This window comes from Pristiophorus japonicus, chromosome 5 (assembly GCF_044704955.1).
Source record: "Pristiophorus japonicus isolate sPriJap1 chromosome 5, sPriJap1.hap1, whole genome shotgun sequence".
Lineage (NCBI taxonomy): Eukaryota > Metazoa > Chordata > Chondrichthyes > Pristiophoridae > Pristiophorus > Pristiophorus japonicus.
The window spans coordinates 12755663-12767688 of NC_091981.1; the positions used below are offsets into that span (position 1 = coordinate 12755663).

The window sequence follows — 12026 nt, forward strand, 5'->3', positions numbered from 1 at the left end:
GGCGCCCAGCTCTCGCGGAAGGCCACGAGCGTACCGGTGGAACGCCTCCACCCCACACTCAGGGCCCAGCTGATGAATTTTGCGGCGGCAAACGCAATCTGGCGCCGGCAAGTGGATTGCGTCTGTCGCCCGGGACACCGCCCCAACTGAGGCGCAACGGAATAACTCCCCCTATCACGGCACAGGCACGATGGGCAGAATGGCCAGGTTCCCTGCTGTGAGATTCTGTGATTCATCATAGTTAGGTTATTGGCAACAGGGAGTCATTCGAGGTCCGTAATCTAATCGAGGAGACTTCCATAATGTCATAGCTCTTGGGCTGAACGCAAAGAGTTTAAACCCATCTTGTAAGACCGAGATTGGAGTCTTAAAATGCTCCCTGTCAGCTAATAATACTACTAACAATGTACAAAATGTTCTACTCTGCCGGCAAGCTGTGGGCAAGTCTCCTGGTGTCAGTTGCTTCGCCGCTGCTGACTAATAACTGAAGTAACTTTCTCTTCATTAACTGCCGCTGATAAAAAGGTGGATTGACAGAAGCAAAGTGTGTGTTTTTGGGTATAGCTTGGGCGACTGTGATTCTTTAATAAACTGGCAACTGATGACGATGAAGTGTGTGTGCTGTTCACAGGAGCGCATGAAAGTTGCCTGTGATGTCATTCCAACAAACGTTATCTAAATTGACTCCTGGAAAAAAAACTGTATGTCCAGAATATATTGTAGCAAAAAAAGGAATTACTGGTGAACCCGGTTCGCTAGCACTTGCAGTGCTTGCAGCATATCTCGTTGAATAAATTGAGCTAGACTTATCTTTTAAATATCTTCATTGGACAACTGGGTGCGATGCATTGGCCTGTGGTCAGAGAAATGGCCAGTCCAGACAGTAAGCATAAGCACTTCTATATTTCTCGGTATAGTTATTATGACGGCTGCAAGGCAGGAAAATTTGTTGCTCTTTTCTGTTCTCTTATTCTACCGGGTTCCCAATAAAATTTTAAGAGGATGCAACTGCGTGCAATAAGTCTGGAGCTGGGCTGAAGGCTTTATTGACACATAAATTCTTCTGTGCATCTCTGAGCCAGGAGGGAACGCGGGTTATCACCGCAATAATCACAGCGCAAAATCGTCCTGGTTAGATCACAGTGTATCACGGGCGCGCAGTGTGTTAAGACAAATCCTCTCTGATGACTGCTCACTTTAACTAAGCATCTTCTCTGCACGCACACACTCCCCCCTCCTCTCCTACTCTTGCGACATTTGCAAAGCCAACAGACAGGATTCCCAAATGACCCAGCCTTTCCACGCAATTGTCCACGATGACCGAAGAAAAGCTGGCTGCGCCAGGGAAGCATTTTTCTCCCCTTCCCTTAATTTATTAATCAGGTCAATGAACGTCCCTCAGCTCAGGGGGGGGGGGGGGGCAACAGACGCGTCGGAAACAGCCATGGCTTTCTCTGAGTGCTTAAAAAACCGACATGCAAACATCTGAATGTAACATGGTGCGTGCAATCTGCCCGGAGAGCTCAAAGGAATTTGCTTGTTTTCTCTACTTTAAACACAGGGAAGTTTCTATGAAGAGCAGACCTGGATTTGAGGGATTCGACTGACTGTCGCTCCATCAACAGAGAGTTTCAATAAAGGTAAGTGCCCCTCATCTGGATGCCTGCGTTTCAAAGCTTCGCTGCAGAAGTACTGTTAGACATAAAAAGCCTGAGTTGAGATTTTGCCGTGTTGTATCTCCCCCTGTTATTTTGCATTTATCCTGCGGTGGCTCACCACTATTCTGTCTCCTTGTAAATCACATACTGCACAGTTATTTAGGTGAACATTCACCGCTTTAGCAACTAGGGTATTGTCTGACGTTCTGAAGGATAACAAAACCAAATCATTTCTTCTGTTGACCCTGTCAAACAATTTGTCCTTTTTTTTTCTGTGCAAGATGTTATTTTCGGTGTGCATCTTTGAACACAGCAGCCTCTCGTTGCATGGCTGTTGAGTCAGGGCGAGAAAGAAGAAAAGACAGACTTGCATTTCTGTAGCGCCTTTCACGACCACCGGACGTCTCAAAGCGCTTTGCAGCCAATGAAGTACTCCAATGAAGTACTTTTGGAAGTGCAGTCACTGTGTCAATGTTAGCACTTAGCAAACTGTTAAAGAGATATGACTTTCCAGGGTCCTCTGTGTCACAATTAGGATAATTGCAATTAGTATGTCTTTATTCCTGATCTGTCGAGGTTGTGTGTGGTGTGGCTGGTAGAAATCTATGTGAGCTGGTGTGATGCATCAGGATTGGTGTGGATGGTTCGCAACTTGCTCAATTGAGTGACTTTTTCACGTGATGTTTTGGAAATCAAAACTCTTTTTTTGCGGGGGGGGAAACATTAATCTCTTTTCTTTGATTAATCTTTATCAAAAGAAAACTCCGAAGATTTGGCACTGCCTCACTGAGGTGGTACTGAGCTCATCATCATCGTCATAGGCAGTACCTCGGAATCAAGGAAGACTTGCTTCCACTCTAAAAATGAGTCTGTAGGTGGCTGAACAGTCCAATACGAGAGCCACAGTCCCTGTCACAGGTGGGGCAGACAGTCGTTGAGGGTAAGGGTAGGTGGGACTGGTTTGCTGCACGCTCCTTCCGCTGTCTACGCATGATTTCTGCATGCTCTTGGCGACGAGACTCGAGGTGCTCAGCGCCCTCCCGGATGCACTTCCTCCACTTAGGGCGTCCTTGGGCCAGGGACTCCCAGGTGTCGGTGGGAATGTTGCATTTTATCAGGGAGGCTTTGAGGATGTCCTGTCTCAGGTCAGACGTGTGGCCACTCTGGTGTTTTATTTCACTGTGGGGAATTATTTTGGTACAATTGAGCTCGCCTAAATCTACTGAGAAAATAGTCAGAATAAATGTTTTTGAAAAGAAAAGTAAGTCTTGCATTTCTATAACGCCTTTCACGACCACCGGACGTCTCAAAGCACTTTACAGCCAATGAAGTACTTTTTGGAATGCAGTTACTCTTGTAATGTGGGAAACGTGGCAGCCAATTTGTGCACAGCAAGCTCCCACAAACAGCAATGTGATAATGATCAGATAATTTTTTTTTTGTTATGTTGATTGAGGGATAAATATTGGCCAGGACACCGGGGATAACTCCCCTGCTCTTCTTCAAAATAGTGCCATGGGATCTTTTACGTCCACCTGAGAGAGCAGACTGGGCCGCGGTTTAACAGCTCATCCGAAAGACGGCACCTCCGACAGTGCAGCACTCCCTCAGCACTGCACTGGAATGTCAGCATAGATTTTTTTTGAATGTGCTCAGCGAGTTGCAAGGCTGTTTGTTACTCAGTTATGGGATACAGATGACCTATAGGAAGTTTAGAAACGCTTCTGAACACTGAGATTGAGTTGCAGCATTGAGCAACCTTGGTCAGAATCTGTCAGCTTCCCAAACCACCCATGTGATATTTCATTCCACATAACACCGTTGCTTTTCTGTGCTGATGTATATTAGAGTAGAAATGGAAAAATCCAGTCAACGTGATGGAATAATCTTGAAATAAACCTCTCTGTAAATTAAAAAAAAATAACAATTGAAAATGTTTGCTGAGACATTATTTAGTTGTCGAATACGAATGTGGCTCACAAGGAGTTAAGGAGTAGGCCAGCATAATTACAGATCAAACTGCCCCATTGTTGCTAAAAAAAAAAATAGGAATTGATCCTTACCTGCAGCCCTTCCATCAGTGGTCTCGGTTCTGCGCAAATATTTCTTAAATGTTTTGGAATGAGCTGCTGCCACCAGCCTATCTGTTCACCCAGGTGCAGTGCCAGCTGTACCAGTGAACCTACTGGATCTGCCCCATTTACAGTCTGGTACCAGGTGATAAGGCAGTGAGGGAAGTTCATACAGTTGGCTGACTTCCGAGATGGTTGCATGGGTGTGGAATCAGTAGCGCTCCTTGCTTTTCTTGTGATCTTCCTTGATGAGGCAAGGTTGCATTCCAAGAAAATTGAAGAAGAAAGAAAGACGTGCATATATATAGCTCCTTTCATGACCACCGGATGTCCCAATGCGCTTTGCCGCCAATGAAGTACTTTTGGAGTGTAGTCACTGTTGTAAGGTGGGAAACGCGGCAGCCAACTTGCGCACAGCAAACTCCCACAAACAGCAATGACCAGATAAGCTCTTTTTGTTGTTTTGATTTGAGGGATAAATATTGGCCCAGGACACTGGGGATAACTCCCTTGCTCTTCGAAATAGTGCCGTGGGATCTTTTACGTCCACCTGAGAGAGCAGACGGGGCCTCGGTTTAACATCTCATCCGAAAGACAGTTGTCAACAGAGGAATTGCGAATAGAGAAATTCTGTTGCTAACAGCTCGATCTTGACAGGGAAGCTCCTTTGACTCGCTCTCCCAAGTACCTTTTATTATTTATAATACAGTAAACTCTCACTCTAACAATGTTTGGGAGACTGCCAAGTACTGCATTATGACAAAAGAAGCACTGTAAGTGATTTATCATTAAATTCCCTCCCTTTGCAGTAAAAAAATCACGATTTGCTACCTAGTCCACAGCAAATGTTTGCTTTATATGGTCCGATATATTCTCCCCAATCAAAGCTTCGAACATGTCAGGAATGGATGCTATTTATTCCTTATGAAGGCTTCACTTTGTTTTTATTGTTTTTCAACAAATCCTGCAGACATAAAAAGAAAGTCTTGGATTTATATAGCACCTTTCACGACCACCGGACACCTCAAAGCCAATTAAGTACTTTTATGGAGTGTAGTCACTGCTGTACTGCAGGAAACGTGGCAGCCAATTTGCGCACAGCAACTCCCACAAACAGCAATGTGATAATGACCAGATAATCTGTTTTTGTTATGTTGATTGAGGGATAAATATTGGCCCCAGGACACAAGGGATAACTCCCCTGCTCTTCTTCGAAATAGTGCCATGGGATCTTTTATGTCTACCTGAGAGGGCAGACGGGGCCTCGGTTTAACGTCTCATTTGAAAGACGACACCTCCAACAGTGCAGCGCTCCCTCAGCACTGTACTGGAGTGTCAGCCTGGATTTTAATCGCTCAAGTTCTTGGAGTGGGACTTGAACCCACAACCTTCTGACTTCGAGGCGAAAGTGCTACCCACTGAGCCACAGCTGATGTAAAGAGTAAGTACATTGTACTTTTTTGCTGCCGTTCTCAACATAACAATCCTGCAATTTCCATTTCTTAAGTGCTGTTGGGGAGGAGTTAAACTAATATGGCAGGGGGATGGGAACCTCTGCAGTGAGACAGAGGGAAATAAAATGGAGTCAGAAGCAAAAGATAGAAAGGAGAATAGTAAAAGTGGAGGGCAGAGACACCCAAGGCAAAAAACAAAAAGGGCCACATTACAGCAAAATTCTAAAGGGGCAAAGTGTGTTAAAAAGACAAGCCTGAAGGTGGACAAATTAACTGCGCAGATAGCAGTTAACGGATATGATGTCATTGGCATCACGGAGACATGGCTCCAGGGAGACCAAGACTGGGAACTCAACATTCAGGGGTATTCAACATTTAGGAAGAATAGACAGAAAGGAAAAGGAGGCGGGGTGGCATTGCTGGTTAAAGAGGAAATTAATGCAATAGTAAGGAGGAACATTAGCCTGGATGATGTGGAATCGGTATGGGTGGAGCTGCGGAATTCCAAAGGGCAGAAAACGCTAGTGGGAGTTGTGTACAGATCACCAAACAGTAGTAGTGAGGTTGGGGACAGCATCAAACAAGAAATAAGGGATGTGTGCAATAAAGGTACAGCAGTTATTATGGGCGACTTTAATCTACATATTGATTGGACTAACCAAACTGGTAGCAATGCGGTGGAGGAGGATTTCCTGGAGTGTATTAGGGATGGATTTCTAGACCAATATGTCGAGGAACCAACTAGAGAGCTGGCCATCCTAGACTGGGTGATGTGTAATGAGAAGGGACTAATTAGCAATCTTGTTGTGCTAGGTCCCTTGGGGAAGAGTGACCATAATATGGTAGAATTCTTTATTAAGATGGAGAGTGATACAGTTAATTCGGAAACTAGGGTCCAGAACTTAAGGAAAGGTAACTTCGACGGTATGAGACGTGAATTGGCTAGAATAGACTGGCAAAGGATACTTAAAGGGTTGACGGTGGATAAGCAATGGCAAACATTTAAAGATCACATGGATGAACTCCCTGTCTGGAGTAAAAATAAAACTGAGAAGGTGGCACAACAATGGCTAACAAGGGAAATTAAGGATAGTGTTAAAACCAAGGAAGAGGCATATCATTTGGCTAGAAAAAGCAACAAACCTGAGGACTGGGAGAAATTTAGAATTTAACAGAGGAAGACTAAGGGTTTAATTAAGAGGGGGAAAATAGAGTACGAGAGGAAGCTTGCCAGGAACATAAAAACTGACTGCAAAAACTTCAATAAATATGTGAAGAGAAAAAGATTAGTGAAGACAAAAGTAGGTCCCTTGCAGTCGGATTCAGGTGAATTTATAATGGGGAACAAAGAAATGGCAGACCAATTGAACAAATACTTTGGTTCTGTCTTCACAAAGGAAGACACAAATAACCTTCCAATTGTACAAGGGGACAGTAGGTCTATTGAGAAGGAGGAACGGAAGGATAGCCTTATTAGGCGAAAAATTGTGTTGGGGAAATTGATGGGATTGAAGGCCGATAAACCCCCGGGACCTGATAGTCTACATCCCAGAGTACTTAAGGAAGTGGCCCGAGAAATAGTGGATGCATTGGTGATCATTTTCCAACAGTCTATCTACTCTGGATCAGTTCCTATGGACTGGAAGGTAGCTAATGTAATACCACTTTTTTAAAAAGGAGGGAGAGAGAAAACGGGTAATTATAGACCGGTTAGCCTGACATCAGTAGTGGGGAAAATGTTGGAATCAATCATTAAGGATGAAATAGCAGCGCATTTGGAAAGCAGTGACAGGATCGGACCAAGTCAGCATGGATTTATAAAAGGGATTGATGAATCCTCTGGAATTTTTTGAGGATGTAACTAGCAGAGTGGACAAGGGAGAACCAGTGGATGTGGTGTATTTGGGCTTCCAAAAGGCTTTTGACAAGGTCCCGCACAAGAGATTGATGTGCAAATTCAAAGCGCATGGTATTGGGGGTAATGTACTGATGCGGATAGAGAACTGGTTGGCAGACAGGAAGCAGAGAGTCTGGATAAACGGGTTCTTTTCAGAATGGCAGACAGTGACTAGTGGAGTGCCGCAGGGCTCAGTGCTGGGACCCCAGCTCTTTACAATATACATTAATGATTTAGATGAAGGAATTGAGTGTAATATCTCGAAGTTTGCGGCTGACACTAAACTGGGTGGCGGTGTGAGCTGTGAGGAGGACGCTAAGAGGCTGCAGGGAGACTTGGACAGGTTAGGTGAGTGGGCAAATGTATGGCAGATGCAGTATAATGTGGATAAATGTGAGGTTATCCATTTTGGGAGCAAAAACACGAAGGCAGAATATTATCTGGATGGTGGTAGATTAGGAAAAGGGGAGGTGCAACGAGACCTGGGTGTCATGGTTCAGCAGTCACTGAAAGTGGGCATGCAGGTACAGCAGGCGGTGAAGAAGGCAAATGGTATGTTGGCCTTCATAGCTAGGGGATTTGAGTATCGGAGCAGGGAGGTCTTACTGCTGTTGTACAGAGCCTTAGTGAGGCCTCACCTGGAATACTGTGTACAGTTTTGATCTCCAAATCTGAGGAAGCACGTTCTTGCTATTGAGGGAGTGCAGCGAAGGTTGACCAGACTGATTCCAGGGATGGCTGGACTGTCATATGAGGAGAGACTGGATCAACTGGGCCTTTATTCACTGGAGTATAGAAGGATGAGGGGTTCTCATAGAAACATATAAAATTCTGACGGGACTGGGCAGGTTAGATGCGGGAAGAATGTTCCCGATGTTGGGGAAGTCCAGAACCAGGGAACGTAGTCTTAGGATAAGGGGTAAGCCATTTAGGATTGAGATGAGGAGAAACTTCTTCACTCAGAGAGTTGTCAACCTGTGCAATTCTCTACCGCAGAGAGTTGTTGATGCCAGTTCATTGGATATATTCAAGAGGGAGTTAGATATGGCCCTTATGGCTGAGGGGATCAGCGAGTATGGAGAGAAAGCAGGAAAGGGGTACTGAGGGAATGATCAGCCACGATCTTATTGAATGGCGGTGCAGGCTCGAAGGTCCGAATGGCCTACTCCTGCACCTATTTTCTATGTTTCTGTTTCTAAAACAATAAAAGCCAACAAAAACAAGAAATCATAATCCAAATCTCAGTTATTTTCTGGAATGGTGCAGGATCCTGACACTGAAAAAGCAAAAATCAAATCAGGCCCAGCTGTAATTGAGCCAGCCCTGACTGTGCTTTGGCGAAAGCCGATAAGGATGAATAAAATCTATAGAACAGCAACGTTAAACCCAGCGCTTAATGAGACGTCAATATGAAAATGATAGACCAGTCAGCCTACTGTGTGTAGGGGAAAATATCTGAGAGGATTATACGGGTACAATGAATGCCTATCTAAAGTGTACAGGGCTGTAAGCAGTGCTGAGCAACCATTCCGGAGCAAACTAAAAGAAACAAAAAAAACCTCTGAATTCTGGCAGGCCTCGAAATTCGCCAACTTACTGCTGACCGTTTGCGCTGCATTTCTGCAACAAAATGGCTCCCGCCTCGTGTCCTCGCACCCCACCCCCCCCCGCCCCACTTCCGACAAGGGACCATGGCGGCCGCCATTTTGGTGAGGTCCATAGTGCTGCCGTTGCCAGCGCTGGCAATGAGAATATCGTGATGTCAAATCGGCGTGCAACGCCCACTTTGACTCACGACTGTGATTTTGGACAATGCCGCATGCAGTAACACACTCTCCAAACTGCACACAGAAGGACGGGCATGTAGCAGGACTGCAGAGATGCTGTTAGCACTGCTCAAAGTGCACCACGCATTTTTCAGGTGAGTTTCGTTTGTCAGCTTTTGGACTTTATAAAATATTTTGTTAGGGCAATGCATTTTAAAAAGTTGTTCCAGGGTGAAGGGCGTGCTGCTGGACACTTGCAAGGCTTTGGATGATAAAGGAAGGCCTCTGAGAAGACAGAAAATGCTGGAAATACTCGGGCAGCATCCGTGGAGAGAAAAACAGAGTTAACATTTCGGGGCGAGATGCTGCCTGACCTGCTGAGTATTTCCAGCACTTTCTGCTTTTATTTAAGAGTTCCACCAGCTGCAGCCTTTTGCCTCTGAGCAGATCACTTGCTCAGCGTACTGGGGAACACATGGAGAGGAGGCAGAGGCAACAAAGAGAACAAGCTGCTCACAGTGGGAGGAGGAAGAAGCAGAAGAGGTTAAAATGGAAGGAAGGATGCAACTCGGATAGCCCCTGTCTAGCCGGGATATCCAGGATGGAATCATCCGGCTGCGGAACCAGTGCCCACAACCCCAATTTCCTTTAAACATTTGTCGCACAGCTAACTTTCCCTCTGTTATTCCCTCACAGCATCCTCTTGGCCATAATGCTGAAACAAAAGCCACCACAAGGCAAACTTTCCAATCCAACTTTATCCATATATGCATCCAATGTTACATCAAGAAACCGACTAGTCACCCTTGTGCATTCCCTCAAAGCACTGGAGAAGTACCACCAATGCTGTCTCCGCAAAATACTGCAAATTCATTGGCAGGATAGGCGCATCAACATCCGTGTCCTCTCTCTGGCCAATATCCCCAGCATCGAGGCATTGACCACGCTTGATCAGCTTCAATGGACGGGCCACATTGTCCGCATACATTGCCCGACACTAGACTCCCGAACAAGCATTCTACTCTGAGCCACGTCATGGCAGGCGAGCCCCAGAAGGGCAGAGGAAACGCTTCAAGGACACCCTCAAAGCCTCTTTGAAAAAATGTAACATCCCCACCAACTCTTGGGAAACCCTGACCCAAGACCGCTCAAAGTGGAGGAGAAGCATCCAAGGAGGCGCCAAACACTTTGAGTCTCTTCGCCGGGAGCACGCAGAAGCCAAGTACAGACAGCGGAAGGAGCTTACGACAAATCAAGCACCCCACCCACCCGTCCCTTTAACCACCACCTGTGACAGAGACTGTAAATGCCACATTGAGACCGCCTGAGGAAAAGAGTGTTCGAAGACCAGGCCGTCAAATCGACCGCCAAGCTCATGGTTTACAGGGCTGTAGTAATATCCGCCCTCCTGTATGGATCAGAGGCATGGACGATGTACAGAAGACACCTCATCGCTGGAAATATATCACCACCGATGTATCCATAAGATCCTGCAAATCCCCTGGGAGGACAGGCGCACCAGCATCAGTGTCCTCATCCAGGCTAACATCGCCAGCATTGAAGCACTGACCACACTCGATCAGCTTCGCTGGGCAGGCCACATAGTACGCATGCCAGAGACGAGGTTCCCTAAGCAATTGCTCTATGCGGAGCTCCTTCATGGCAAATGAGCCAAATGTGGGCAGCGGAAACGTTACAAGGACACCCTCAAAGCCTCCCTGGTAAAGTGTGACATCACCACTGACACCTGGGAGTCCCTGGCCGAAGACCACCCGAGGTGGAGAAAGTGCATCGAGGAGGGCATTGAGCTCTTTGAATCTCAACGCCGCGAGCATGAAGAGGTCAGGCGCAGGCAGCGGAAGGAGTGTGCGGCAAACCAGTCCCACCCTCCTTCCCTCAACAACTATCTGAACCACCTGTGACAGGGACTGTGGTTCTCGTATTGGACTGTTCAGCCACCAAAGGACTCGCTTTAGGAGTGGAAGCAAGTCTTCCTCGATTCTGAGGGACTGCCTATGATGACGAGAACCCGTATTGGTCTCATCAGTCCCCTTCAAACTCATTTTAGTGTGGAAGCAAGTCATTCTCGACTCTGGGGGACTGCCTAAGTTGAAGAAGAGTGACATGCATGTGCCTTTGTCTATCCTCGTGAGGTTACGCAGTGCTACCCCAGTGGCTGCAGCAAGGCTGCTGGAAGGCTGCTGACTTTCAGTGGGGAACACTGCAGATGGCCTTGCAGGACGACAGTAAGGAGCTGGTGGCTGGGAGTGAAATCGAGCAATGGTGTTTCTTCTTCTTCTTCTTCACTCTCTGCTCCCTCTTCTCAGTCAGCCACTGACTGGGTAGACTGGATTTATTGGGTGTCTGAAATGGGGAAGGCACAAGGAGAGGGTTGTGGTGTGGGGAGGAGGGAAAAGGAAGGGGTGCACACTCACAGCACGCATCAGAAGAGATTGTGGGATGAGCGGAGAAGTGGGGGGATGTGAGAAACATAGAAACATAGAAAATAGGTGCAGGAGTAGGCCATTCGGCCCTTCGAGCCTGCACCACCATTCAATATGATCATGGCTGATCATGCAACTTCAGTACCCCATTCCTGCTTTCTCTCCATACGCCTTGATCCCTTTAGCCATAAGGGCCACATCTAACTCCCTTTTGAATATATCTAACGAACTGGCCTCAACAATTTTCTGTGGTGGAGAATTCCACAGGTTCACAATTCTCTGAGTGAAGAAGTTTCTCCTCATCTTGATCCTAAATGGCTTGTCCCTTATCCTTAGACTGTGACTCCTGGTTCTGGACTTCCCCAACATTGGGAACATTCTTCCTGCATCTAACCTGTTAAATCCAGTCAGAATTGTATATGTCTCTGAGATCCCCTCTCATTCTTCTAAATTCCAATGAAAAAAGCCTAGTCAATCCAGTCTTTCTTCATATGTCATTCCTGCCAACCCAGGAATCAGTCTTGTGAACCTTCGCTGCACTCCCTCAATAGCAAGAACGTTGTTCCTCAGATGAGGAGACCAAAACTGCACACAATACTCAAGGTATGGTCTCCCCATGGCCCTGTACAAGGCTGATAACATATGAGGACACTAGCAACTTATATTCTTTCAGCCCCACCGCTGGCCAAGTGCTCACCTGTGCCCCGAGCAGGAATGGCCAGCACTGTCTCCTCT

At 46.4% G+C, this 12026-nt stretch overlaps 1 protein-coding gene across 4 annotated transcripts in view; it reads left to right on the forward strand.

Annotated features, from left to right (window-relative positions):
• The first annotated feature begins 1313 nt into the window (after positions 1-1313).
• Positions 1314-12026, forward strand: part of LOC139263747 (cadherin-12-like) — a 419878-nt gene continuing 409165 nt past the window's right edge. For 3 of the 4 annotated variants that reach the window (XM_070879783.1, XM_070879782.1, XM_070879785.1), the window contains exons 1-2: positions 1314-1383; positions 1562-1640. The gene's annotated coding sequence lies outside the window, so the exon portion shown is untranslated. Of the gene's footprint in view, positions 1384-1436; positions 1500-1561; positions 1641-12026 lie in introns of those variants that run through there. The other variant, XM_070879784.1, reaches the window with a different exon arrangement.